General features: G+C 41.4%; 1 long non-coding RNA gene across 5 annotated transcripts in view; it reads right to left on the minus strand.

The window, feature by feature from the left end:
* Positions 1–376: 376 nt before the first annotated feature.
* LOC131925793 (uncharacterized) overlaps positions 377–15,708 on the minus strand; it is a 232,711-nt gene continuing 217,379 nt past the window's right edge. For 3 of the 5 annotated variants that reach the window (XR_009383345.1, XR_009383343.1, XR_009383342.1), the window contains 2 exons: positions 4,768–4,881; positions 377–494 (listed from right to left, as the gene is read on the minus strand). This is a non-coding gene — a long non-coding RNA (uncharacterized LOC131925793). Of the gene's footprint in view, positions 495–4,348; positions 4,411–4,767; positions 4,882–15,708 lie in introns of all 5 variants that reach the window. The other 2 variants (XR_009383341.1, XR_009383340.1) reach the window with 2 other exon arrangements.

Consider the following 15,708-nt stretch of genomic DNA (forward strand, 5'->3'; position numbering starts at 1 on the left):
TTCACAAGTGATTTCCCCCCTCTTTGCTTTGCTTTTCTTCTTGGCATTTACCATCAACTTACAATTTTTGAATGCTATTTATTTCTTAATCTTGTTTGTTGATGATCAAAATCCACCTGCATACAAGCTCTGTGAAGATGGTGATGTCATTTCCAACCTATAGGAAAGTGATGAGTTACCAGTGACCAAAATCAATTAGTTATTCTGAAACCTGACTGACATTAAAATCATCTGGAAACTGTGGAGACATTTTGACTGCACATCCCAGAAACATTCATTTAAATAGTTTGAAGTGAAGCCCAGGCATTGACAAAAAAAATATATATTTTTTTAAAAAGTGAATTGAATGTGTAGTAGAGTTGGAAACTATCAATTTAAACTGAGTATTTCAACTCACCCCAGTGTTTTCAGTAAGTACACACCATTATCTCCATCTACAACAGCCTGAACTGGAACTGGACCCTTTATCTTCAGCTCTTCAGTGCATGCCTGGCCTGACAAAGAATGCAGAACATTTGGGGAAAAGATAGAAGGAAAATATGTTGTTCCAAGAGCAACATACTCATATGGTATGATAGAGTAAAATAATGGAAAATTTCCAGAAATCTTGGAAACCAGTAATAAGGACCGATCAATGCTGGTTCATAGGGCACTTCAGAGAGATAGAAGAAAAGTCCCCAAACAGGAAATGGCTCATATTTCTAGAGCTCTATGCAGAGATAACCAGATTCATAAGAAAAATAATAAAACTATATTTGTAGGTTGTATAAATGAGTGGAATTTCAAAGCCTCTTATATCTAGATGTGGGCCTCCCACATCTCCCTCTAGGGTACCCCCCCAGTCATCCTAATTGATGCAAAACCTATTAAGCCATAATTGCTGTGTAGCCTAGTACTCAAGATGGTGCTTGCTTATGCACCCAGAAGCAATTCTAGTCCTCACCAGTGCTCCCATCTGTATGGAGAAAATAATTTCTTGGCCACCCCATGCTGAGCAGAATCTAGGAGCTGAAATTAGGGTTAACATCACCAGCATGCAGCACTGTGATTTCATTCATCAGCTACCTGCTCTCAGAGATCTGACAATGTTATCAGGGCAATTTTGTTCTTGGCACATTTAAGCGGCACAAGGGGGCATGGGGGACTCTACCAAGGCAGTAATTTCCTAGGTAATCATTCTAATGTCTTCATCCTGAGTGCATTTGTACAGCTGAGTTAATTAGGGGAGTTAATTTTCACAAATGGCACAAAAATGCCCATTTACTGGTAACACTGCCTTGTGCCAACGCCTGGCTGAAGGTAACCAGGAAAGATAAGTTGATGCTCTGCATCCATCACTGCTGTTAGCTTGGACCAGGAAGGACCACAGCTGCTGGCTTGGCAGATGTGACCAGGTTTGGAGTTTTCTAAAGGTTGTACAAAAGATATTCTAAGCTGTCACTAGCAGCTAAACAACATGTGGATGCTGTCTGTCTGTCTGCTTAGCCAGCTCTTCAGTTCATGAAGAACACAGAAGTTGCCACAGGTGGTGTGACTCTGACAGAGAAGGTCCACACATTGCTAAAACGAGTCAGTTGTGGTCTACAGATACCTCAGTGTTTTGGGGGCTGAGGTTCTCTGTCGGGAGCTCTGAAGGTAGTAGGATGACATGCACAGTAAATGGAATCCTGGGGAGCTTGGGTATTTCATGCTGCAATCTGATGACTCTGGAATGGGACCAGATGGTGGCAAAGCTGTCTGTTCTTTAGGAGACAAAACATTCTTCTCGTAGGGAGGTAGAGAAAAAGAAGGAAGGGGGAAACATTGCTGCTAGTCAACTGGTGATACATTTGGCTGTGAGGAAAAAGAAGAGGCTGGTGAGAAGCCACTTCAGGACAGGAGGCCTGCCAGCCACAGGGAGGGCAGAAAGCTGGAGTTCATCTACATCTAATTCTAAACATTTGTTTTGTGAATTCTCTGGGGTCTTCTGGCTCATCCCATTCTGGAATTTCTTAATAAAGAAAGGATAATCTGAGTTTCTGACTTGAGCCCTTTATTAGTTACTCTTTCAGTTACTGTGAGCAAATACATGAAAAGAAAGGGAAGCAAGATTGATTCTGGCTCCAGAGTGGTGGTAAGTGGCTGTGGAGCAGAATCATGAGGCAGCTGCAAGCTCACATCTCTGTGGATCAGAAAGCAGAAAGCAGAGAAGGCTAGTGCCCATCTGGCTTTCCCGATTACTTTCTTTTTTCAAGTGTGTGTGTGTGTGTGTGTGTGTGTGTGTGTGTGTGTGTGTGTGTGTGTGTTGATGGATCCTTGAGGGCATGCATGCTGTGGTGCACATGTAGAGCCCAGAAGACAACTTTGTTAAGTTTTTCCTCTCTCCACCTTTATGTGGGTTACAGAGGTGGAACTCGGGTAACCAAGCTTGCAGGGCAATCACACTTACCTACTGAGCTGCCACCCTTCTCTTCTTCCTTTTTATTCACTCTAGGACCCCAACCCATGAACTGTGCTCCCCACATTTAGGGTGGGTCTTCCCCCTCAGTCAATCAATCCTCTCTAGAAATACCCTCAGAAACACACTCAAAAGTGTGTTTGGATAATATAATAAGTACCTCTTATCCCAATGAAGCTGGCAATCATAACTAGTCATCAAACCCCTTCTGAGTCTTCTACTGTATTTAAATTTCTGTCTTGCTGAGTTAATTTATGTTGGAAGTGTGACTCCAAATGTCTTTCTCAAAGGATCAAGTATTTTATAGGTAGCACCTTATATATAAGAGACATTGATAAATGCCACTTCCTTTCTGCTGCACCTGGAATCTCCCACAGGGAATGCTGTATATTTTCACACTGAAGTTATAAGAAGGATCTCCAACCTCATTTCTAGATTCTGATGGGCTTTGTTGCCATGAAGTAGCATTCCATTCCTGCCATAGCAAGAAGTTGAAGGTGGGCAAGGCTACCAGGAATTGGCATTAGCTTGTAGAGATATGGCAGGACAGTTTCCTAAGCCACTCTACCTTCATGCAGGGAAAATCATCATAACATCCTGGCAACTGTCTGCACACATGCTGGAGGACAGGAGGACGATCGCCTGGCAGAGCTAATCAGAAGCCAGATGTATCTTGTCAAGCACGAGTTCCTCGAGCACACCAGCACTCTGAGAAGTGCTTTGAATAGTAGGTCCTTACAACTCCAGCAGCCACCCTCCAGCCTGCTTTCTTGTACAAAGTTGTCCTTTCCACTGCCATCATTTGAGAACTTACCAACTTTAAAAGGACAAACAGATCAAACCTGTACTTAGAATAGGTGCTCAGGAAACACTGTTCTTTTCTACTAAGAATAAGCCTTGTAAAGGATAAAATTAAATGTTAGATACTATTCTGTCTTCATGACAAAGTCATGGCATAAATAACTTCAATGGAGGGAGGACTTCATCCAACCCTATTTAGAGGATTCAGTTCAGCCATGGATCTGTTGGTTCTGGGCCCGTGGTAAGGCTGAACATCATGGAGTGCACCTATGTGGCAGAGCCTGCTCACCTCAGGACAGACAGGAAGCAGAGCAAGCAGAGTACTAGGACTGGGTGTAATCTTTAAAAGCATAGTCACAATGACCTGTTCCCTCCAGCTAGGCCCCAAATCCCAGTGTTTCTATAATTTCCCAAGTAGTTCCACCAGCTGAAGACCAAGCATTCAATATACAGGTGTTGGGGGAGAGTTTATACTCAAACCATTACAATAATGGAAGAAACAAAGGCAGAAAGCTGAAGATCATCTGTTGCGACTAAACACTCATAAGTGAAGTCTCAACAAACAGAGTCCTGTCTGTTTTGCTCTTTTGGTTTTACTTTCTGTTCTGCCTTGCTTCCATTCAGAGAAGCAATTCCTAATGCTTTCTCCTCTAAGATCTGGAGCTACAAATGATGATTCAACACAAAACATTTTATAGACCTCAGAAGTCCTTGACGTGACAGTCATGAAATATCACCAAGGGACATTCTTTCTGAATTCACCTCTATTTCTCTCTCCTTCCCTCTCTCCCTCCATAGGAAAATATGAAGAGGATCTACCCATGTCTTTTCTAATGATTACTACTTGTTATTTAACTTTTCTGACAGCCTTGTGGGAAAGAATGTATTCTCCATTTGCCATAGGAGGATGTTTACTTAGAGGCAGGTTTGCTAAGATCCATATCACCACTCCCATAAAGTGATGGAAGCAAAATTCAAACCTAGCTCTGCTCAACTTAAGAAATTATATTTATTATTCAACAGGAGCTCTAAAGAGAGTTCTTGGTTCATGATCACTTGGAAAAAGCAGAAGAGGAGTGTATGCAGAAAGGCAATGAAGGGAAGGTCTACCTGCTGGAGTATGCTGAAGAAGCTGCCCAACTTCTGGGGAGAACTTCCAAGGAGAGGAGCACCTGTCATACAGCAGGAGAGCTTCCAGTTAAAAAATGTCCTTGCTGCAGACTTTGTTTATTTTGGGAATTAACAGCAAGGTAGGGAAGGGGCCTTAAAATATGTCTTCTTTTTTCCAATAGCGAGCACTGCTGTGGCTTCCACACATTCACATATTTGTTCAATATTTATTGAATGCATTTGCTTTTTCAGGCGCTACACTAGGAGCCAGTCCAAGGTGAGAAAGATATGAATCCGATCCTCTGAGATCAAAGGGATGATAAATTAATGAGAAAACCTCCTGCTGGAGATTTGCACACATAGTGACAACACACAGCACACGGTGAGTAACTACCACGAGAAAATGATGGATCACATACCATGTGGTTCCGAGACCTGGGAGGCTACTGTCAGCTACATCCATCAGAGGTGGCTTCACGGAGGAGATGGCATTGTATCAAGGATTTCAAGCACAGATAAAAGTCATATGCCTACTAGTGGGGTACAAAGAACAAACAAAGGTCAAAAACTTGCCCAAGGTTTTTTTTATTTTGTTTTTGTTTTTTGTTTTTTGTTTTTTTGTTTTTGTTTTTTCTCTTGCTTAAGTTTCCTTTTGAGCCATTCCATTCTCAGCCTATATTCTTCCCATAGTTTGTAACAAGGACTCAAAAATGCTCTCTTAAGAGCCTTTTTTACCCACCCCCATTAAACTTGAGTATTTGGGACACATCTTGGATTCAAGTAGATAAAGCTATTAAGTGTTAACATGCACAAAAACAAACAACAGACAGACACATCAATTCTCTGTTTAATGAGTGAAGGCTCCTGTAACTCAGCCGGATTCCACAAAGATGTGAAAGTGGTATCAAGCTAGAAAGTCAAGTGCACAGATACAGTGTTGCCAAACACAATGAGCTGCCTCAGCACCGGCAGTGGGAAAGGCTCAGGATGGTAGGAACTGGAAGAAGTCAGGGATTTGCTAAAACTGTTGGGTCCCAGTCTCCAACCTGTCCATCCAGTCAGCTGCTTCTCTTCTGTTCATGGCAGAATAGTAGCCCTACAGGTTCAGAAGACCTCTAACATCAGTATCTGATCCTGTTTAGTACAGGTCACCCTGTAGTAGAACCTATCATCACTACACACCTAGTCCCTTGATGCTGACTGAAAGTCTTTTAGTGTTTCAATGATAACTAGAAAAGACAAGCAAGAGTCATCCAATACAAAAGATGTGAACAAACATAAATAATGATTCACAAAAACCTAAATTATGACTGATATTCCCAGAATGATAATAGAAAATATTTCTTCCATTAAATTGGAACAATGTTGTCATAAAGAATAAGGAAGACAAAGCTGGGGATGATAGTGCAAGACTTTAATCCTAGCACTCAAGAGGCTGATGCAAGCAGATCTCTGTGAGTTCAAGGCCAGCCTGGTCTGTATAATGAGTTCCCGATCATCCAGAGCTACCCAGTGAGACTCTAAAAAGAAAATTAAAAAAGAAGAGGGGAGAGGGGTAGAGAAGAAAGAGGAAAGGGAAAGAAAGGAAAATGAAAACTCCAAAACAGTGACTCCTGATCCAATTAATCACTTCTCCAACACCTCACCTCTGAGCACCTAGCTAAGGACTAGACCTTCAACACATGAAATCTGAGAACATTTCAGGTCAAATGATAGCAGCTTACAAAGCAGGCCGACTCAAAGCTGTTCTGAAAATTCTATTCCTTCTCCTTCCCCTAAACAAATGGCTAAAATGGGGTTTTAAACCACCCAATAAAATGCTCCCTGCTCATGGGGAGCAACAATTTCTGGCTTAGAACAACTGAATAGAGGCTTTCTAATTTCTAAAATTTAGGACATACATTTAAGTTTATTGTGTGTTTTATTCTCATTCACTCGTGAGTACTTACAGTTGAAAAGTGCCTATTAGCTTTGAGGGAAAACTTAAAATTTGATTGAATGCGAAACAAATACATATAATTGGGCCTTATAGGTAGTCAGGCACTTACCTAGTAGATAAAACCAACAGTTACAGGGCACACCTACACCTCCGTATGCTTTCTTCCTCAGTTGGGAACACTTAAGATACAGAAGTGTTTTCCCAAAGAAGGATAAGCTCAAATATAGCAGTCACCTCAGCATTGTCTATAATAATTAAAAATGTAAAACAAACACCCATCTGAGGCCTCTGACACCATAGGTTACTAAAAGGTATTTATAGATGGTATTTTTAAAGGAAATGAAAAATAAGCAGTGTCCCAAGTCCTGTATGTGTTCTCATATATGACACCATTTTTTTTACTCAAACACGGTTACATTTTACCTCAGTTAGAACCCTGCTGTACCTCTCTATATAAAAGTAACTATATATCTAAAAGTAACTTAAACTATTTAGTCCTCAATTTATTATGTACAAAATAGGAATACTAATAATATCTACAGCACAATGCTGTTTTACTCCTGCAGTCCGTGAAGCTGTCATCAATACACTTTGAACATTTCCTGGCCTGTGAATCACAATAGGAGATGAACAACTAACGGCTGTGTGATCTCTGGAGGGTGGGCTTCTGGGAACACAGGGTTCTCTTCTAAGCTTATCCATGACCTTTAGATTTCCTCTGATCTGTGTTTTGATTTCTTAGAAGACAAAAAGATTCTATGAACAAATTTAAAAGCCTATGTCTGGTAATAGAAAAAAAATAAGGAAGGGTGAATGCAGTCCTTTTCCTCTACTTTATACACCTCTTCTACTAGTGTGTTGACAATGTTACTCAGCCAGGATCCACAGACAGAATCTTTTTTTTTTTCCCGGCAGGTCTCACATAACCAGGCTGGCTTCAAAGTCACTATGTAGTTGAGGGTAGCCTTGAACGTCTCATCCTGTCTTCACCTCCTGAGTTCTGGGATTATAGGTCTACGTCACCAGACCTGTTTTATGGAGTACTGAGGATTGAACCTAGGGCTGCCTGGTCATAGGCAAGCATCTGACAAACTGAACCATATGCCCAGTCTTGGAGATATATTTTGCTTTTTAAATTTGAATTTATTTTTTGCATGTGTATATGTGGTATGCATGTGTATTCTCATGTGTGTGGGGGAACACGTGTATAGGCAGGTGTGCCTGCATGTGTGTATGATGAGTGTGGAGGTGCAAAGCTGTTGTCAGGTGTCTTCTTCAGTTGCTCTCCATTTTACTGAGGCAAGGTCTGTCTATCTATGAACCCATATCTCACCAATCAGCTAGTCTAGCTAGCCAGCTTGATTAAAGGATCTCTGCTCCATCTACGAATTCTATAAGCTGGAATTACGGGTGGCAGCCATGCCTTCCCAGCATTTATGTGGGTTCTGAGGATCTGAACTCTGGTCTCCACATCTGTGAAACAAGTGGTCTATTTACTGAGTCATTTTAGCAGCCCTAAAGATAAATGCTCTTCATGGGTTATTTCAATTCATATTTATAATTCCAGTGATAATTCTAAAAAGTTACACTAAGTGTATCTCAATATTCTGGGTGACTACATACTGCCAGTCTATTTCCACACAAGGCAGTGTAAGTCTGGAAAAGAGAACAGCCTTAATAATGATGATGTTGTTTTGTTCCAAGATGTCCCATTGACCTGACACCACACTGTTGTAATGAAGATTTGCATGTGGTCTCTGCTGAACAGAAGACAGTGCTAAGACATTTCTCACACACAGCTCAAAGCTCCAAAGAACTGGATCATTCCAGTTTCCTACATAGCTTGGATTCAGCAAACATCATATATCACAATAAACTTATACTGTTAATTTAAATTTTACAGTATTGTGGTATTATTTATATTTAATTTTTACAAATTTACTTGAGATTTATAGCAGTTTAAAAACCTTAAGCTTTTATTAGGAGTTTATACTTAGTTTTATGTTTATATGTTTAAGTGACAATAAAAATAAACATTGGATGTTTATGAGATTTTTTTTCTCTAAAGGGAGTTCATGCATTCAAACTTGATAAATAATGTGTTGTGTAAACTTTGATTAGAACAGAATCTTAATTTAATATAATTTGAATATTTTAAAATTCTCATTTCATTCTTAGCACTGGGCTACCACTCTTGATACTACGGACAACACTTACTCTGTGAGCTTGGTATTTGATAGTATCACAATTTTTAAGATGTTATCCATGAAACTATTAAATAGAAATATAAGATGGCATATAGTTAAGGTTCACAGACAATTTCCTAGAAGTTTAGTTCAGATGACTGAGAGAACCCTGCAGGGCAAATGGGAGCCTGACTTTGGTCTTGAAGGAGAAGTCCCAAGGGGAAAAAGGAAGATTCTTATGGAGGAGGAAGAAGAGGAGTTTCACGAAGAAGGAGGTAGAGAGGCCCCATAAAGGAGGAAGGGGAGACTTGTGAGAAGGAGGAACTAGTCATGAGGAAGTTGCATCTTGCTTGGGTTTGTGATTGGGCTCAGTGGAGGTAAGAGACAGGGGCAATGGCATATTTATCAAGAGAATGATATAACAGAAAAGACATCTTGAGAAGTGTGGCGGTATTGTGTTACCCAAAATATTGTGCACCCTAATAAACTTATCTGGGGTCAGAGAACAGAACAGCCACTAGATACAGAGGCTAGAAAATGGTGGCACTCACGCCTTTAATCCTAGCATTCCAGAGGCAGAAATCCCTCTGGATCTCTGTGAGTTCAAGGCCACATTGGAAACCGCCAGGCATGGTGACTCACACCTTTAATCCCAGAAAGTGAGCCTTTAATCCCAGGGAGTGATGGCAGAAAGCAGAAAGGTACATAAGGCATGAGGACCAGAAACTAGAAGCTTTTGGCTGGTTAAGCATTCAGGCTTTCGAGCAGCAGTTCAACTGAGATTCATTTGGATAAGGACTCAGCAGCTTCCAGTCTGAGGAAACAGGATCAGCTGAGAAACTGGCGAGGTGAGGTGGCTGTGGATTGTTCTGCTTCTCTGATCTTCCAGCATTCACTCCAATAACTGGCCTCTGGTTTGATTTTATTAATGAGACCTTCTAAGATTCCTGCTACAGAGAAGATTCTTCTGAAAGGTACATTTCATAAGGTCCTTACTGCATACCAAGCACTATCCTGGTGCAAACATATTACCTCAATCCACACTAGACATAGAATGGAGACACAGAGACCCCAGCTGTGTCAATGACTCACAATCAGGAATGTAGGCCAGGACTGATGCCTGCTTTTGCTGCTGAAAACAAAGAAAAAGACAAAGAAAAGTGTAATACTCCAAGTGATAACTGCACTTTGGACTCTTGTTGGTGGGGCCCTTATCACCACAGTGCTCTATGATGCCCTATACACGCTAAAGATAACAGAGCCATAGGGACAAGGAATATGCCAATGTATGCCTGAGTGGTTGCATAATTTCCTTAGTAAGAACATACAGGCAGGGTGAGCGTGTGTGTGTGTGTGTGTGTGTGTGTGTGTGTGTGTGGGTGTGGGTGTGGGTGTGTGTACACGCACTCATGCACACATGTAGGTACAAGTCAGATATTAGTGTCTTAATTCCTCTTCATCTTAATTTTTGAGAGATAGAGTCTCTTTTTGGTCTTGTGCTTATGATTATGCTGGCCTGGCTGGCTAGAGGGCCTTGAGCATACACTTGTCTCTGCTCCCTCCTCAGCACTGGGGTTAAAGACATTACAACACCCAGTTTTTTATGTGGATGCTCAGGATCCAATCTCAGGTTTTTGTGCTTGCACAATGTGAAGGTTAGTTTCAGTTGTCAACTTGGCACAATCTAGAATAACCTGGCAAGAGTCTCCATGAGGTTGGCTTGTGGGCAATGCATGTGAAGGATTTTCTTTACTGTGTTAACTGATTAGGGCATCATCAACTCATGAGCTGGACTTTGGACTGAATGAAAAGGAAAAATGAATCAAGCACTGGGAAGCTTGCATACATAAGTCCTCTCTTTGCTTTTGACTGCATGTAACTGGTTGCTTCAAGTTCCTGCTTTAACTTCTCAGCAATCATGAATTGTAACCTGGAATTATGAGCTAAAATAAATGCTCTCTCCCCTAAGGTGCTTTTTTCATGGTGTTTTATATCAGCAACAGGAAAACTTTAGTGGTTGTGCCATCTCCCAGCCCTGGTGTTGGTCTTCACATTGTATTAGTAATCGAGGCCACACACTGTGCTGTCAAAGTTCTGTAGTAAGAACTCCACTTGCCATCAAGGTTTAAACTCTGGCTCCACCCTAAACTTTGTGACCTTATACAAGTCACTTTACTTTTTACCACTTCAGATTCCCACTCCCAGATTATAAAATGCAAGTTATAATATCTTACAGAATTGGTAAGAGAAGATACTAGTAGTAGTTTGCATATGTATTATTTAAACATTTTTTTGCTCTTATTTTGATACTTTTCTTCATGTTGCTTATTGGGTTTGGTAGGGAGAACAGTGGGGATGGGGCAGGGATAGGGACAGAAGAAGACAGAACACTAATCCTAGTCTTCCTAGAGGCTCTAAAGCAAGGTCAGACAGCTGCCTGCGCACCCACTTGGATCCTTACTGTGTTAGTGACAGCCTGGGTATGAACAACTGGGTTGTAAAACAAAGCCCACCAGCTGCCACTGGTGGCTTCCCCAGAGTCATAGCTCAGATGTAAAGCCAACAGAGTGACTTAGGAAATGACCAGAGATCAAGGCAGGGAATGAGCAGGAAAGCAGATTTGGCAAGCCACGTGCTGCAGCTGCTCAGAGCTCAGATGCTCTGTCACTCCATGCCTTTTCTTACAAATATAAAAGCAGAGACAAGACAGTGTGGGATCCGAGGAAGGTATCACTATGTGATACTTTCCCACAAGAGACTTCTGAAGCCTGAGCTACCAGGTGGTCCACAGACTGACTCCAGTGTTAGCACTGGGTTCAGACCATCCTATCTGTTGGTGAGTACAAAGCCCTGTAATGTGAGGAGTCCCTTTCCTGTGTCCACCCTGGATTTCCTCTTCTACAAGCATCAATGTGGGTATGTGGAGAAGGGATATAAGCCTTCTACCCAGACCATAGCTTCTCCCTTCCTGACTTTCTCTATAAAAGGTCATCCACTTTATATTCCACTGTCCTTCATCTGGACTTTGAATTAGCTTGATAAAAGACTAATTTTCTAGTAGCAAAGACAGAGCTTAGAAGATGTTCTATTTAAAGATAAATGGACTTTCATATACATGTACTTGCAATCAGAATATAATTAAAACATAAGAGAGCTTCAGTGAGCCCACCTACCAGTTTGGCAAATCAAATGGAAAAGTGGGGAGACAGCTCACCCATGGAAGTGACTCTTGGTTTCTTAGCAACTCATTTGGCCAGATTTGAGTTTTAGCTTTTTTTTCCTATCAGCTTTTCTACTTCTCTGTTCTTATCAACCATAGCTTGAATAATGAAGTCATCTCTGAGTGAGATTAAGTCTGAGAGCCCCGGTCCATCAGGGATAGCCAAATGGTCAAAGCAAGACCTTCCCAACACAAATAAAATTCACAACCTATTGCCATGACAGGGAATAAATCACACACTGAGTATAACTCTGGCACCTGAATTCCAACTATTGAATTGGGGACATTTTCACCAGATAGTTTTGCAAGGGGCTTATGGTGTTAATTATCAGGGACATACTGTTAATCAGACAAAAACTAATCTTAAGAAGTGAGTTTAGCCATAGACCTCAAAAGGAGATTTTTGCATATATTCTTTAGTTCAATCAACATTAATTGGCCATCTTCTGGTGTCTACCATCACTGAACCACATGTGATTCTAGTCACTGAGTTCAGCAGTGAAAGTTAAGTTAGCCTTCTTTTCTGCATGAGTGTAACCAGTCTACTTAACCCCCTTTAACTCATCATTCTTCCTGAGCACTGGACCTACTGAACCATATCTTGGCTACATATGTCCTTTTTCCTACCTAGAGATGATTATGTGATCCTCTCCAAGTTCAAGTCTTGTGTTGGCCTATCTCCAGAACAATGAATATGAAGTTTTCCTTTATAAACAGGAATGAGAGGCCGGATCAGTATCCCAGGACCCATAAGATGCATATTCTTCCTATCTCTCATCCACACTATCAGGCCACAGAGGGGAGATGTACTTCCTTACCTGCAGATCTGTTGGGCTGAATAAGCTCAGGAGGTGCCTAGAGACAACCTTTGAAGACAGACAATGAATCCAAACTCTACTCTGCTTCATTCAAAGAGAGACGTCTGCTGACACACACTCTTACCTTTGCTGGATGTACTGCTGAGGGTATCTGCTTACACAGGAGCGTTGGGAAAGCCCAAACTCCCTGGATTCGTGAAATTGGCAGCGCAGGCTCCCAGCGTCAGCACTGACCCAAACCCTTAGCTTGGCTGTCTGCTACCCACATATCTTAGGCAAATGGCCCTGGGGTGGAGGGGAGTATCAAACACCAGAGAGGGGGAACAAAGCTGCTTAGCACTGTGACTTGGGTATATTAAGCCAGTTCATCTTACACAGGCAAAGTCTGAGGAGCCTAAGTGAGTGGAGGTGGGGGTGAAATGGGGAGAGCCACACAGGCCAGGCACTGTGAGAGAGCTGAGCTCTAATTTAGCTAGAACAGTTAATGATTTTAATGATTTGTTGTGATCTCAAAACAACAGTTAAGTGATAAATCCACACCATTAAGGCTTTTATGATGCTTGGCTTCATTTAGCAAATAGTGGTGGGTTGGGGGCTTAGGTTGAACATCTGAGGTTATTTTGCTGTGAAGACATCCCCATTTAAATAATAATAATAAAAAAAAAACAGCTCCAGGGCCCCAGGAGCAACTGGCTCCCAAATCCTGTGCCAGCGAAATGGAATGATGTCCTTGAAAACTTAACCCACAGGTTTGCTCAACTGCCTTTGTTATGTGTTCTGGATAGAAAGCAAACAAGCACAGAAAATTGAAAGTTGATTGTTTTCCATCTTGGTTCGAGGCTCCAGTCCAGGGGGAGAGCGCAGTTCCTGGTGCTTTGACACTCTAGGGGAAAGTCTGATCGTTCTTCCAGATTGAAATGCCTGAGAAGGTACTGCTGCTATGTGCAGAAGGTGGTATCTTGTTTAGAGTTTTCTTTACACAATAAGGGACCAGAACTGTCAAAATAATAACCCAGGAAATATGACAACTTGGAATCTTCTATTATTACAGGTTTACATATAATCTGTGGCATGTTGAACGCTACGATCTAAATAAAGATTCTAAGGCCTTTGATATAATCTGAAACGTTCCTACCTTAATAAAGGATCCTATTTACCCAAACATTTCTTTGAAACTTTTTGCTTTGATTGGCACTACCTCTTCCTGGAAAGACTGCCTACTCTGTAGTAGATTAACTCAGAAAATTCTAGAAATCTTGAGATCCCCATACCACAGGTCACACTGTCTACAGGTAGTGCTTCTTGTCTCTTCCACACCTTTAGCCCTTACACCACTTGCTGACTCTGTCCTTTCCCTTCCAAGCTTTGACATTCATGTCATTAAATAATGACCTCTCATACTGTCCACTACAGAGATCAAAATGATGAATTAAGCCTCTTTGCTGCTCGATTTCAGCCTTTTTAAAAACTCTTCTTTCATATGTGTGTGTGTGTGTGGAGAGAGAGAGAGAGAGAGAGAGAGAGAGAGAGAGAGAGAGAGAGAGAGAGAGAGAGCCTGCCTGTGGAGACTAGAGGCCAACCTCAAGTGTATTCTTCAGTTATACACTACCATATTTGAAACAGCATCTCTCACTGAACCTGATGCTCACTAATTTGGCTAGACTGCCTGATCAGAGAGCTCTGAGGATTCTCTCATCTCTCCTTCCTCAGTGCTGGGATTTTAGGTGAATGCCACTATACCCAACTCCTTACGTAGTTGCTAGGTATCAAACTCAGGTCCCCATGCCTGCAAGGTAAGCACTTTACTCACTGAGCCATTTCCCTGGCCCTTTAGTGATATTCTCTCCACTACATCCTGTCACAGTTCTTCCTGATTTCAGCATGCAGGGAACAGTATTTTCCATATCCTCTTAGTTCCATAATTTTATCTACTTGGTGTGTCAGTCATCCCACCCAAAGGTCCTTTTCCATACTTCATCATTATCAATAGCTGCATCTCTTCCTTAATGTAAATTTAAAACATTTTATAGTCCAACAACTCTCTTGTCTTTCCAAGTCATTGAAATTGCCACAGCTCCAAAAATTCTTCCTCCCAAACTTGTCAAACTACACTTAAAATTCTATTGAGCCCATGAACTTCAGTATCTTTTACTGCTTTGTAAAATTATTTTTTTAGCATGGGCTTAAATTCCATGATGAACAATTATCATCAGCCCCCTGCACACAGCCTCTGTGCCCTTGACTCTTTTTCTCCTTTTCTCTCCACCATAATCACCCAGCAGAAGTCCCACGCAAGCATTTAAATGTGTCTAGAAAAAAGCACCAAATTTTGCTAACTGTATTCATGATCTTAACTAAGCTCTTGGTTTTCAGCACAATTCCCTGCCAGTGTGTGTCTTCCTCCCTCTTTCCTAGGTAGCCATTGCATTCTTTGTTCTCTTTTCCAATTTCCATTTTCTCCTCTCCACTTGTCTTTGACAGATGACCTTGGTCTCTTCTCAAGGAAGATACCAGAATTTATCAGTAAAGCATTCCCAACCACTCACTCACCTGCCCCCATTGCTGCATATGTGGCCTGAGTGAACTGTCCCTGAGCTGATCTGTCCCTCTCCACTTACCTCCTCCACTTCCTCTCAGCTCCCACTTAGATCATCAGGTGTTCACTCATGATTGATAGTTCCTGAGATTACACAATTATCTGATAATTGCCAATAATTTCTAATCAATGCCAAAGTGGAGTTATCACTTCTTACACTGCTCTTTCTATTCCCCACACACAGTCAGAATCGTCCTCATCACCTCTGTTGTTATTACCTTGGTAGAAGCTGCACTGTTCCTTCCTGAGGTTGTCAGAATTGTTTATTACTGATTAAGTGACTTCCCTGCCTCTTCTCTCCCAGTCTTCTGGTCTTCTGTTTATTCTCAGTACAACATTAAAAAGTATTACAGTAAAATGTCAGTTCATGCTCATCTTTTAGAGGCCCAGTGGTTGGTCTCTTACCAAGTTCCTTTAACAGCATTTAAGGCCATTCCATACATGACCTCTATGATCTTATATATAAAACCATCTCTATCTTATTTTATCCCATGCTAGACATGGCATCTTTCTGGCTTTTCCCTGAGTAAAAACATCAACCCTAGTTAAAGATGCCCATGCTATTCTTTCCATCTGTTGGGGACTTCCCAGATAGCCCCAC

The sequence above is a fragment of the Peromyscus eremicus genome, chromosome 15, assembly GCF_949786415.1.
Source record: "Peromyscus eremicus chromosome 15, PerEre_H2_v1, whole genome shotgun sequence".
In the NCBI taxonomy this organism is placed as follows: Eukaryota; Metazoa; Chordata; class Mammalia; order Rodentia; family Cricetidae; genus Peromyscus; species Peromyscus eremicus.